Below are 13,998 nucleotides of genomic sequence, written 5' to 3' on the forward strand. Positions count from 1 at the left end.
ATCTTGTTGAAAGCATGTGGATGCAAGGTGAGGAACACATTTTCTCCTGAGAGGAATGAGAAACAGTTAAAAGTTAGGGGAAAGTTTTCCCCTACATCGCTAAGTAATACCCCCACTCTGTGATATATATCACATAACATTTCAAACTAATTTTACTCTGGTCAACAAATAATGCTCTCCCATTTTGCCAGGATTTAGCAGCCCTCTCCACACTTCTGAGATGTGATGAAAGAAGAAAACGATATTTTTAAATAGCCTATTTTTAAAAATAGTCCGTACATTTTCAAGGTGTTTTCTAAGAACCCAAACTTTGAGATCTCAATATAAAGCCTTGGTAACAATGAAAGGTTCAGAGGAGAAGGTTCTGGACACACAGGAAAATTTTTTTCAGTTGAAATTCTGTTATAATTTATATCACTTACCCTGTCATCATGCATCTGACACTCAACCTTAGCTAAGAACAAAGTATTTTCAAGTATCAGGAGCCAGGCACCCAATAACTTTCAAATTTAGTTTTGACTTGTCATTAAACTTTTAAAATTATCAGGCTTCTCTCATGGACATACATGCTTCATCTTCTGGAAAGAAGAAATCAGAAGCCTGAAATGGGTAAGAGACGACACAAGGAAACTGAAGGATCAAATGGAAACCGAAAAGGTGCCCTCCCCCTACTGAAAAAGGAGCCTGTGTCGGTGGGCTGTCAAAGTGAACAGCTGATTTAAAGGGATACGAAACACTTTAAGGCAAACTCAGAACAGATTTTCCCAGAGCACACATGGTTAATCTTCACCTAGGGATGGAAACCAGGGCAAGGTAGACTTGAACAGACGCCTGCCCTTTGAAGTACTGCAGAGGCCAGTATATTACAGTTAGAAGCAAGCACCCCTTCCTTCAGGTGCTGATTGGAGTTTATTAGCTGTGATTTTTATTAGATACTGAAAGAGGCTGAAATACTGCTGTGCAGCCACAGAAATGTGTAGTGTGGGAGCCAAGAGTCATTACCAGTTGTTGAAAAGTTGACAATGGGGGCTTCCCAAAAGATTCTTGTGGTCTGTTTAGAACGGTAACACAGAAGCCATTTTTTTCTCTTTAAACTAAAAAGCTTAGCCCTTATAAGTCATGAATTACTGCCCGAGATATTGTACATTATCCCTTCCTAGCAGGTCCACAGCTTCCAAAATACCTTTAGGACCTCTTGGGTCTATCTAAAGAGGTTAGTTTTCCAGGGGTACATTTTATGCCCATTGTGGAAAGAAGGAAGTGGAAGTTTCATGACAAAGAAGTTTAATGTCCCATATGCCTTCGGCTAAATTTCTAACAAGGGAGCTAAACCATTTATGGCCTTGGAAGGTCTGGGGCACATGGATTGATTTTTTTTCATCGATTCCCCTTTCTCAGCAAGGGCATTCATGTTATAGGTCACACGAGAAAGCAGGTCTTTGGATATTAGGAATGGCCTGGTTATAGAGCACAATGACTGTATCATGCCCATTGTCTCTTAACACAAAACTTGAATTAACTTCCTCAGGAAAGGAAGATGTAGTCTTTGGAGTAAAACAGACCCCGATTTGAATGTTGTCTCCACCTTATACTAGCTATAACAACACACAGATTTTCATCCATTATAGGGCCATATCAATTAGCTATTGCTGCATAACAAACCACCTTAAAACTCTAGGGCTTAAAACAACAATCACTTATTATTACTCAGGCCTCTGCAGACTGACTGGGATTCGATTTATCTAGGTGGGTCTGCTTCAGGCTGCAGTGGCTGGGGAGGCCTGCTTCTCACTGCAGGTCTATTAGGTGCCAGAGGCAGCTCTGCCCCATGCACCTGTCACCCCCCTTTTAACCAGCAGGCTAGCCAAGGTGCATTTTTCGCTGCTCAATGAGGGGGCAAGAAACAAGTAGAAACCTGGAAGGACTCACAAGGCCTAGGCTCAGAACTGACTCTGACGTTCCACATGCCAAAGCAAGTCATTCAGCTAAGCTCCAAGTTAAGGGGCCTTTAGAAGAACTGCAAAGTCACACAACAAAGGATGCAGCTACAGATGGAAAGTGAGGAATTGGGCCAAGGTAGGAAGATAGGAACCTACCCTTAATGCCAACCCTCTACTTATTACTCCTCTTTTTCAGAATTATCCTGGCTATTTTTCCACATAAAATTTAAAGTAAGTTACATTAGGTTATCAATAATGTCTCATGGGAATTTTGATTGGGAATATGCTAAAGTTATCAATTAATTTGGGTGGAACTAACATTTTTATAATATTAAGTCTTCCCATCCAAGAACACAGTGGGTCTCTGTAATTCAGTAAGGTCTTATCCTTATGTCCCCCAGTCAAAATTGTATAGTTTATTTCAAATACATATTCTACACTTATGAATAAGAAGATTTCCAGGTATTGACCTGAGTGACCTTAAGTTCCTTTCTGGCCCTTGAGTTTTTAGTATTACCACTACGAAGTGTTTACAACTTATTCCTTCTCACGACCATTCTAGATAATGAACTTTAGGTTTGTTCTCTTAGATATATACACAAATAAATAAGCTTTTCTTTATTCAGTCGACAATTATCCACTTAAGAGGAACCAAATATCATCCCTTATGAAAAAGAAGAACAATAAGAAAACATAATTTTATTTTATTAATACCTTATTTGTAGAGCATTTTGGAGTTTACAAAGAACTTTTCATATAGTATCTAAAATTATGGGGTCTCTATTATAACCCCATAAAGGAGACAGAGTGGACAAATATCTCGATTTTTCAAGTAAAGGCAGTGAGACCCACAGAAATTAAGTATCCCACCCAGGGTCTCAAGGCCAATGATTTTGAAAGAGTTTGATGTTGGCTTACAGTCCTGTTTTCTTTCTTCCTTTTTAGCCAAGTCTTCACTGACTTCCTCCTTGCCCATTTATCCTGGGCAGTGGGCCCTCCCACTTTGAGGACCTCTCAGAATCTAGAATAGAACCCAGGCCTTAGAGCAGACCCAAACTTCCAGCTTACATGTAGAATTTTGTGGCTCTGGAACAATTCTTGCTCCATGTTTTAAGGAAGCAGTGAGTTCTGAGGAAAGAACTTACACTTTGGAGCCAGAAAGACCTGTTTTCAAATCCCCAGTCTATACACCACTGAGTAGCTTTGAGGCCTTGGGAAAGTTACACAAGCATTTGAACTTCTATCTTCATTTTTAGAATGGGATGAAAATACCTACCTTGCAAAAATATGTTAAGAAATGGTTTATTTACTTCTTATAAATAAATAAAGTATCCAACATGCAGGAGGCATTCAGCAATCACTGAAAATGTGGCACAGTAACTGAACCCATATATACATGGGTATCATGCAGGGATTTTGGCAGCAGGGGTTTTTTTTCTTCAAAAAGAGAAATTTGGACTCTTTTCAGATAGTGAGGAAAGAAAATTGGATTTGCAATGAAGTATATCAACCAGCACTCTGCCAAATGTTCACCACCTTTTCCAAATTTACTGGACTTAGGTTAATTTTTTCCCCATCCAAAAATTCCACATAAAATAAAATATCCATAGGCATATCGCAGTCCTTGCCATGTAATGACAAAATGGTCTTACAATTCTTCCAAATAGCTGAACATCTTAGATAATGTGATTTGCTCAGAAGAGACTAACAGTAACACCTGGGGACAGACACACCACCATAAATAGAGGTCTGGGTGGAAGCGGTCAAGGGGATTTCATTGCAGTTTGCCTCAAGTCACCTGGTAAGTATAAAACCTGGTTTTATAATGCACATGCCCCTCCCCACCCCATCTCCACAATACCTTCCCCTCTGCCTATGTTTGCCCAGAGAAAACCAGGCCAGCAGTCTAACTGACTGCCAAAGAAAATATTCACAAGAATGGATGAGTTTTTGGTTGTCACAGTTGACCAGACATCTAGGCATCATATCACGCTGGTACTGTGTATACCTAAATCAGTGCAGTCCAATAAATACGTAATGCAAGCCACATAAAGTGTTCTAGTAGCCACATTATAAAAGGTGAAAGAGAACAGGTAAAAATAATCTTAACAGCATAACATTTAACCCAATGTATCTAAAATACCATTTCAACATGAAGTCAATATTAGTAAGTTATTAATGAGATATTTTACTTTCTTTTTTCATACCAAGTCTTGAAACCCAGTGTGTGTTTTGCTCTTACAGCACATTCCAGTTGAGACCAGCCACATTCAAGTGTTCAGTGGACACACGGAGCTATGGCTGCCACAGTGGACAGAACACCACTGAACTGCCTATTCCCATATAAAGCACAGTAACACATAGCGTTTCTCCAACCTCCCGGCATACAAACGCTATACCAAGGTAAGTGAAGAACTTCAGCTAGTTCTTTGGTACAGAGAACTAGTATCTTTTCATTTGTTTCAGCAGGGAAGAAAAATCAGCTTTCTCAAATTGAAAGTGTGCTATTCCAACATGTTTTAGGGTTTTTCGCTCTTGCGATGGATTTTTCCCCAATTGGAAAAATTTGAAAAAAAATTTAGGGGCCAGAAAAAGTGTAATACATCTACACATTTTCAACCTACTTAGGTGCCCTCATATGTCTGAAAAAATGCCAACTATTTCCATGACAACAGACATTATAATGACATCTACTTCTTGACAGGAAGTGAATTTATAAACCCTGGATTTATTATCTATGTATCATTTTTTAGAAATGTATCATCATGAGACAGGTATACCACACTTTTATGAAATAATTCACATAGTTGGCTGTCAATAGAATCAGGAACTTTGTAAAATACCATGTTTTATATTCCTAACACTATCGTCCCACTAACTGTTCCTCACATACAGTTGGATTTTGACAAATGAATAGCAGATATCTGTCACAAATCACATGCCATTTCTCATCTTCACATTTTAGTAGTTTTACTGAATTACTTGTGTTTGAGGTCAAGAACATAAGTTGCACAGAATTAAAACAGTCAGGAAAGCACCATGATCAGACAACCACCTGCAGGCCTGCCGTGTACTGTTGCAAACGTTGTTTATCACAGAAGGGTGAGTGCTTGGGAAGGGGCAAGAAGGGTCTGAAATCCAACTCTCTGGTCTGCACACCAAGCCTTGCACCCTGATGTAGGATGCTCTGTTCAAAGCAAGGCATCCCTTTTTACTTCACACAGAGATGGCATATGGGCTAGGAGCAGTCCTGGCCACCCACCCCTTAGTGGCCTGTTTGGTAAACATAAGGGGTAAATCACAGAGAAGTGAGAAAAATCCAGGTCACTTCTTGCAGAGAAAAACTAAAAAAAAAAAAATGCTTTTCATATAAATATTTTGAGACAAAAATAAGGAATTGGTTCAAATGAAGGCCAAAACAGCATGAAAATAAGAATCCGTAAGTTTTAAGATGGACCAGTTACCCTGTAAAGCAGAACTCCTCTCCATGACATCTTTATGTCCCTGTTCACACAGAATGACTTAGACACAGCTCCTGCTGCGGAGCTCTGTGGAGGAGGCCCCATCTCACGTTTCTGACAGTTGTCCGTTTCTCAGAATGTTAGCTCCCAGGACCTTGCCTGTAAGACTTACTTCGAAATCTATGGCTGGCATACAGTAGGGGCTCAGTAAATATTCATCAACCAACCAGGCTCTTTCTGAAGCATCCTGTACTCTTCATGGACAGCTCTAAGCATTAGTGTTGATAAGATTTTAAGGTGTGACAATCATAGTGTGGTTATTTTTTTAAAAGAATCCTTATTTCTTAGAGATACATACTGAAACATTTATTTGCAGATAATAGTGATATGACGTCTTGCATTGCTTCAAAATAATTCAGGAGAGGACTGGCTAGGGGTCTAGATGAAGCAAGATTGGCCATGAGTTGAAAACTTCTGAAGCTTGGTGATGGGGATGTCAGAGTTCATTATACTATTCTCTCTATACTCTTCTATATGTTTGAAAAAAAGAACCATAAAAGAACCTATTGTTCACTCAGTAAACATGTATTGAGCACCTAGTATGTAAAGGTGCTAGAGATTTAGTAGTAAAATGATAAGTTTTCTGCCCACAAGGAACTTGTATATGGATGGGGTCAGAAAATAGAGAGAGAGAGAGAGAGAGAGAGAGAGAAATTACAGCTTATAATTAATGCTAAGACTGAAATATGTGGGTGGCATGAGAGAAAATAAGTGACAAGTGGTGGGTATTAGTTTAGAGGAAATGTCAGAGAAAGCCTCCATGTGGAGGAGAAAATAAAGCTGAGTCCAGAAGGATGGAAGGAGATAACTATACAAAAGGTAAAGAACGGGCCTTCCAGGCAAAGGGAAGAGAAAGTGCAAAATCCCTGTGGCAGAAAAGAACCTGGCATGTTGTAGGCACTCTTAGAAAGGTGAGCATGCCTAGAACTGAGCAAGGAAGGAAGGAATGGCATGAGATTTGGCTGGAGTGGCAAACAGGGGCCAGATCTTGTAGGGCTTTATGGGACATGGTTCGGAGGGTCTTTATTCAAATTTTCAGAAAATTCTCCTTCATATCTAGTTCAAAACTGCATCCCTATAATGAATGGCCACGTGAATTGCCTTGATTGATAGAACCTGAGCAGAAGGGGTATGTACTGTCTATGGGGTGGAAGCTTTAAGGGCAAGTGCATATTTTTCCATATTCTCTTCTCCCTCTGCTACAGTGACTCACCCCTTCAGCCTAGGTCCAATGATGACAAGAAACAGAGCCTCAACTGACCCCTGAGGGATTCATAGCAAAATAAGAAATAAAGTTTTGTTATTTTAAGCCACTGACAAGTGAGGGATGTTTGTTCTTACAGTATAACCTGTCCCATCCTGATTAATACAAATAGTTAATCAAGACTTTTTACCACAGAACTCTTCTGAGCCTTTCTTTAACCAACTAAAAAACATTGTCAATTCCCAAGAGAATATGCAGTATTTTCCAAACTAATTTGAAGAAAATTTTGTGAGACCCCCAAGTAAATGCTAAGGTTCTGAGGACAGCTTTTTAACCCTTGCTGGCTAATTCTGAACTTTTGAGTAACAGAAGTTCCTTAGACTTTTTATACAGACTACTGTTAGGCAAAGTCTCCTCCATCCTTTATTTCTGCATATTATTGTTTTAGATCTGAAAGCAGATTTTTCCATTCATTCTTGTTCAATATTTTACTTCAGTGCTCCAACATGTTAGAATCTAAATGCTGCCATTTATCCTGGACATCCTTTCACTTGAAGGCTCTATTCTGGGGAGAGCTGGCTGCCCCCAAAAGGGCTTCCGGGGGGTGAGGGTATAGCTTAGAGTTAGACTGCATGCTTAGCATGCATGAGGTCCTGGGTTCAATCCCCAGTACCTCCATTAAAAAATAATAATAATAAATAAATAAATAAATAAATAAATAAACCTAATTATCTCCTCACTCCCCCCAAAACCAAAAAAAAGGGGGGGACTTCTAGAAGGGCCTTCACATAATCAGGCCCCTTGACCCTTTGTTCTATGCAGCAATAATGACTTGATCTTGCCCTGGGATTTCTGATCTAGATCAGGCATTCCCTTGATGCTCTCATTCAACTAGTCTCCAAATGCTTTCTCCAGCTGAATCCTGCGTGCCAGCTCCTGATTGGTACCTCCCAGTCCCAGCTCCACCACACTCCTTTCTTTGATGGGGATCTTCCCCTGGAATCCACAGTACTCATATCTGCCCAACCCCATACCCCACCCCCCATGAAAGACACTTTCAGCAAAGCCCTTGTCACTCGGGGCTTTTGGCAGGCAATTCACTAGTGACAGCCTTTAGCTACCCTCAACCATCATCTTGCAGCTGTGGCAACAGCCTCCCAACTGATACTTGCGGGTTGAACCTATATCCCTTGGGTATCTTGGATCCCTTGCAGTCTCATGTCAGGTACAGAACTGGTATGAATTCTTTCTACATTTTCAGCCAAAATATTGAAGCAGAGGAGGCCCCTTTGGCCCCATACTAGTGATTTCCCTGGGAGTTGCTATTTCTTAGGCTGTCTTATAGGATAACAAGGACTTGTCCAACCTAGTATGGAATTTTTATTCAAAATATTTATATTGTGCACACTTAAATAGCTGCATTAAATTCAAGATATGTTCATTTAATTGCACATAAGAGCAAAGAATTTTGGATTTATTTTTATAGATTTGATTGAAAAATTCACTTAGACATCTTTTAAAATATACACAAAACATGAAATCCTAGTGTTTCAGCATTTCAAAAACTTGCTCTAAAATTTATTATCTATCCCATTAAATATATAAATACCAGGTAGCTTAAATATTAGAATCATGTCATTTTCCTTTGTGATTTATAACTTTCCTTCTCAGGAGAAAAATTTTTAAAAATGATACATGAAGGGTGACCTAGCAAGTCATTCAAAAAACACTGATTGAAAAAAATGGGTAAAGACTACGATCTTCAGGAAAATATTTAAAGTGAGATTTCAGTAAATTCTCAGCTTAAGGTGCTAAAGGCTTCAAGGAAGTGGGACAAAATACCATTTTGAGATCTGATAATCAGAGGATTAGAGTTAGGACCAAACACTCTGGTAGGTATATTATCTAGGAATTCAGAAGGGAAGAAATAAGATAATTATCTCACAGGATTGCTGAAAAGCAAGAGTGATAAGGGAGGCAAACAGTGCTTCCTAAATATTTGATTCCTAAGGAAATGCACTAGGAGGAGAGAGACAGGCTGACAGACTATTAATATGGTCAGTAAATATGGGAAAGATAGCTCTTGATTGCTTTATATTGCCAATTGTGTTTAATAGGGCTTTATAATGTGATCTCAGTGAGGTCATTTTTGGCTGAGTTGGAAAATGCTAATGTCTGTCAGAATACTGAAAGATGAGTAAGGATTTGCTGGCCTGTTGGGAGAGATTGAGACAGAATTTGTTGCTGAAAAGCATGTTTAAGTCCATTGGGAAAATCAGAGAAGACAAGAGAAAATTTTCTAAGAGAAAAGCAACAAGGGGTTGTCCGTACTTTAATTCTGCCACAGCACTTAAGTGTCAATAATGTAGCCCTGACACATGTCTCATTTGCCAGGATGACTTTAGGTAGATTGGGAGAGAAGCTAAGGATTATGGAAATGCCAAATTCTTGACTAAGAAGTAACATTCCTATTAGACGGCATTAAATTCCAACTAGATACTCCTCAACTTTTTTTTTTTTTTGATCAGGAGTGGGCAAACTTTTTCCTGGAAAGGGCTAGTGTGCTAGGCAAAATAATGGCCTACAAAGATGTCCATGTTTTAATCCTCAGAATCTATTAATATGTCACCCTATGTACTAGAAGGGACTTCAAAGATGTGATTAAGTTAAAGATCTTGAGAGAGGGAGCTTATCCTGGACTATGTGAGTTGTCTAGGACACAATCTAATTGCACAGGTCCTTAATCATATAAGCTTTCCCAGCAGTCATCAGAGGGCGATGTGACTGTGGAAGAAAAGCAGAGGGAGATGCAACATCTCTGGCTTTGACGATGGAAAAAGGGGCCATGAGCCAAAGAATGACAGCAGCCTCTAGAAGCTGGAAAAGGCAAGGAAACAGATTTTCCCCTAGAGCTGTCAGAAGAGAATATCAGCCCCACCAAAACCTTGATTTTAGTCTAATGATGAATTTCATAGGGCAGATTCTGGGATGAAAATTTAATTCATCACTGATATTCCTACTATTGGCACCACGGGAGCCTCTAGCGTTCCCCGCCGCCACAGCTGGTGAGCCGCCACATACATCCCCATCCCACGTGGCATGGCGCATCCCGCGGTGGGTAGAGATCAGGGGCCAGTGAAGAGAGCCCTTAGTCCTGGGACACGGGGTGTGGCCAGAAAGGTGGCCACCCGCTCACCAGTCATGCAAGGCAGGCTCGTGGGAAACCTTGTGCTAAATCATTCCTAGATGACCTGCTTCTGGGTGGGGGTTTCCTACCTAGCAGAGCAGCTCCCTCAATGCGATCAACTGAAAGTCAGTCCTGGACACAAGTTTGAAAAAGAGAGGAAAAGAAAAAAAGAGGGAAAAGAGGGGGAAAAAACGATAAAACTGGAAAAAAATAAAGAGGAAAAAGAAAATAAATTAGAAGATTAAAAAAAACCAAAAACCATGATTTTAGCCTAGTGAGACCCTGTCAGATTTCTGATCTACAGAACCATAAAATAATAAATTTGTGTTGTTTTAAGTCACTATATTAGAGGTAATTTGTCATGGCAGCAATGGCCAGATAGTAACTATTTTGGGCTCTGTGGGTCATACAGGCTTTGCCACAATCACTCAACTCTGCCACAGTAGCACAAAAGCAGCCACATACAGTATGTAAATGATAGGTGTGGCTGCGTGCCAATAAAATTTCATTTAGAGAAAACAGACTGTGGTGCTTTAGTTTGCCAGCTCCTGTTCTGGATGTCTAGGAGACAGCAGCAGTCATCCTTCTGTGTCCCATGGGTCATGCCCACACACAGAAACCTTGCTTACAAAATGTGAGGTATACATCTACTGAGAGCAGAACAAAAGTCTGATGCAAGACCTGCAAATGAAGTTATTTTTTACAAGGAGTTTAAAAATAAAATTGAAAAACAGTATCTATTTAACTCATAGGTTTTTGCATTCTTTTCACTGTAACACAATCCAAGTCAACTAAGATTGAAGGTACACACCCCTATAAGTCAGCAACCCAGAATGCTAGATGTATACAAAGTAGAAATGTGTGCAGCAGAGGCATGTGCCAAAATGTTCACAGCAGCACTATTCATAATAGATCCAATCGGTAAACAACTCACAGATCCATCAAGAGTAGAATGGATAAACTGTAACATATTCACACAGTGGAATAATAGACTCCCCAAACGGAGGAAATACAGCTACATGCATCAACATGGGTATACCCCGCCAACAAAATTTAACTGAAACAAATCAAACACAAAAGAGTAGAGACTGTATTATTCCATTTATTTGAACCATATGATCTAGGAATTCTGCTACTGGGTATATACCCAAAAGAGTTAAAAGCAAGGCCTCAAAGAAATATCTGTAAACCCATATTTATAACAGCATTACTCAATAGCTAAAACAATAAGCAACTCAAGTGTCCACTGACAGATGAATGGATTGTCAAAATGTGGCCATTATACTAAGTGAAATAAGCCAATCACAACAAGATAAACACTATACAATTCTACTTATATGAGATACTTAGGATACTCAAAAACATAAAGACAGAAGGTAGAATGGTGGTTGCCAGGAGCTGGGGGGAGGGGAGAATGGGTAATTATTGTTTAACAGGCACAGAGTTTCAGTTTTATAAGATGAAAAGTTACGGGGATGGAGGGTGGTGATGGTTTCAAAACAATGGGACTGTACTTAATATTACTCAACTGTATACTTAACAGTGGTTAATATGGTAAATTTTGTTATGTATATTTTACCATAATAAGAAAAAGTGTAAAGACTATTATTCTGTTTATATAAAGTTCAAAACCAGGCAAAACTAAGCTAGAATGTTTAAGGTTATACAAGAAGTCAATGTATAAAGACCACTAGGAACTAAATACTAAAAAAAAAAATCAGGATAGTGACTTCTTGGCAAAGGAGGTAGGGCACACCAAGATCTTCCTGGGGCACTGTAAATGCTCTCTTGACCTGGGTTGTGATTCATGTGAGCTCATTTCACAATCATTTATTAAGTTATGCATTGTTGTTTTCTGTCCTTTTCTATGTGTGTGTGTGTTATTTCACAATTCAAAAGATTTAAAAGAAAAATATCAAGTTGTACTCTGCAGAAACCCTATCTAATTTGATGTTATTCAAACATGCCCAGCAACTTTAATAAAAGTTTTTCTTCCTGGGAGATATGCTTAGAATATTAGTATAGGTGGCTCCCTGAGAATTCAGCAGCCATGATGATATGGGTCATCAAAATAGGGAAATAAAAACAAATACATATATTCATAAAGAATAAATGAATAAATGAAAGCCACCCTTGACTGCCACACACAGTAACTGCTGGTTTGCAGCAAACGTCTAGGCTGTAAGCATTATTTCAGTCCATTTTCTAATTCAATCTGGATCCATTTCACTGAAATTTTGTATAACTTGGTTTAAAATCAAAAGAGTGTCCCTATATCTTTACCCCTTTCTCCAGTGCCTCCCTCCCCGCCAAAGAATAGAAAGAAAAAGAAAAGCTTTTTAGTGCCCACTTTAATCCTGATGCTTGACATTCTTGAATTACATAACAAGAAAGAAATATGTTTACTTTGCAAATTGGACTGTAGCCATTCTCTCTACACTCCCCACTTCATTAACTCAAAGTTTCAAGAGTTAAAAAGAATAGTGGGTTTAGGAACAAGAGAGGAAACTTAGCTTAAAAAAAGGTTTAGATGTCTTTGATTGTAGAGTTCTGCTTCCTTTGCTTTTAAATGGTTACTACTGCCTTTCAATATTGGATTCATTAACATTAATTTCATTATTAGAAAATACATTACTAACTTCTAATCTACTGAAAGGAGAATTTCTCTTTAAAATTAAGGAAGGAACTATCATCTTTAAACCACACCGATTAAATCTCTAAGTGAACAATAAAGCATATTACCAGTCACATTAATGTGCTCATCCATTTCTCTTTTGGTGATTTTTGGTAAAGCTTAAGTTATTGGTCTTACTAATTTAAATTATAAATGGTTTTTGTTGTTTATGGTTTTGGACTTTGTTGTTTTACAAAAAATGAGTCCACCAGGGCTTCTTGACTTGTAGGTATAGAGCTATCTATTCAGGTTGAGAGTTTCTTATATCTTTCCACTAGGAACATTCATGCTGTAGGATGGATTTTCCTTCCTCAGAATGACAAACCCTATTGCTGGCAGGTAATTTCTGTTGGGGTGACCAAGAGAAAATGATCAGACCACTTGGCCTGGATTGTACTGATTTTGAGGTCGGTGGGATTAAAACATGCAAAGACTCCTGTTGTCAAAAGCAGGTTGACTTCTCTATTATATTTCCTTTGACTTATTTCAGTGACAAGCACCTCAGGTGGACTCAGCTGGTGGGAAATCCCTGGCATTTGTGCCAAGTGAAATGTATGTCAGTCTTTTTCTATAGCAGCTCCCTGAAGTTGATCTAATTCACACAATAGCCATGTCTGGACCCCTCCCACTGCCCTTGCCTCTAAATTCCTCACCATGTAATGACCAATTCAGTAAATTCCCCTCTAAAGTGCTTTGAGCTACTTTAGAAGACAATCCCTGTTATGCGCTGAATTGTACCCTCCCCAAATTCTGAAATCCGAAACCCCAGTAGCTCCGAATGTGAATCTTTATTTGGAGATGGGGCATTTAAAGAGGTGAATGAGTTAAAATGAGGACATTAGGGTGAATTCTAATCCAATATGACTTTTGTCTTTATAAGAAGCGGAGATTAGGACAGATTGGCACCAGGGACACATGCACACAGAGAAAAGACCACATCAGACTATAGGAAGAAGTTGGCCATCTACAAGCATCAAAAGAAACCAAACCTGCCCACACCTTCATCTTGTTCTTCTAGCTTCCAGAACTGTGAGACAACAAATTTCTGTTCATTAAGCCCCCCAGTCTGTGGTACTGTTATGGCAGCCCAAGAAGACTAATACAATTCTATTGAGTCATTCTCCACACAGGGGCTCTCAACTTCTCTCTAGTTCCAGCAGATTGCTTTAATGCTTTGAATCCTTACTCCTGTATGTACTTATGACATTTGCCATCCATGTGGCTTTGTGAATCCACTAGAAGTGAAGTACATGTTCCCACCCTACCGATATTGGTCTTGGCCATACAATTTGCTTTGCCAATAGAATGTGGGCAAAAGGGCTGGTGTGACAGTTCTCAGCCAAAGCCTTAAGGGATGTCACATGTCTCTGCTTGTCCCTTTCATAAATTTGTCATCAAATATGGAAATACTTCAGGGAGCCCACTGGTCCAAAGAGGATGAGAGACAGGTGCATGAGTACTAGAGCCAAAAT

The 13,998-nt window shown here is 39.2% G+C and overlaps 1 protein-coding gene and 1 non-coding gene across 2 annotated transcripts in view; one reads left to right on the forward strand and one right to left on the reverse strand.

Annotated features, from left to right (window-relative positions):
* Nucleotides 1–13,998, reverse strand: part of RAI2 (retinoic acid induced 2) — a 301,266-nt gene that overhangs the window by 246,141 nt on the left and 41,127 nt on the right. The gene's annotated exons all lie outside the window — the stretch shown is intronic.
* On the forward strand, nucleotides 9,607–9,712 carry LOC123616701 (small nucleolar RNA SNORD90). Its single transcript, XR_006724713.1, has one exon. It is a non-coding gene; the product is annotated as a small nucleolar RNA SNORD90 (small nucleolar RNA).

This window comes from Camelus bactrianus, chromosome X (assembly GCF_048773025.1).
Source record: "Camelus bactrianus isolate YW-2024 breed Bactrian camel chromosome X, ASM4877302v1, whole genome shotgun sequence".
NCBI lineage: Eukaryota > Metazoa > Chordata > Mammalia > Artiodactyla > Camelidae > Camelus > Camelus bactrianus.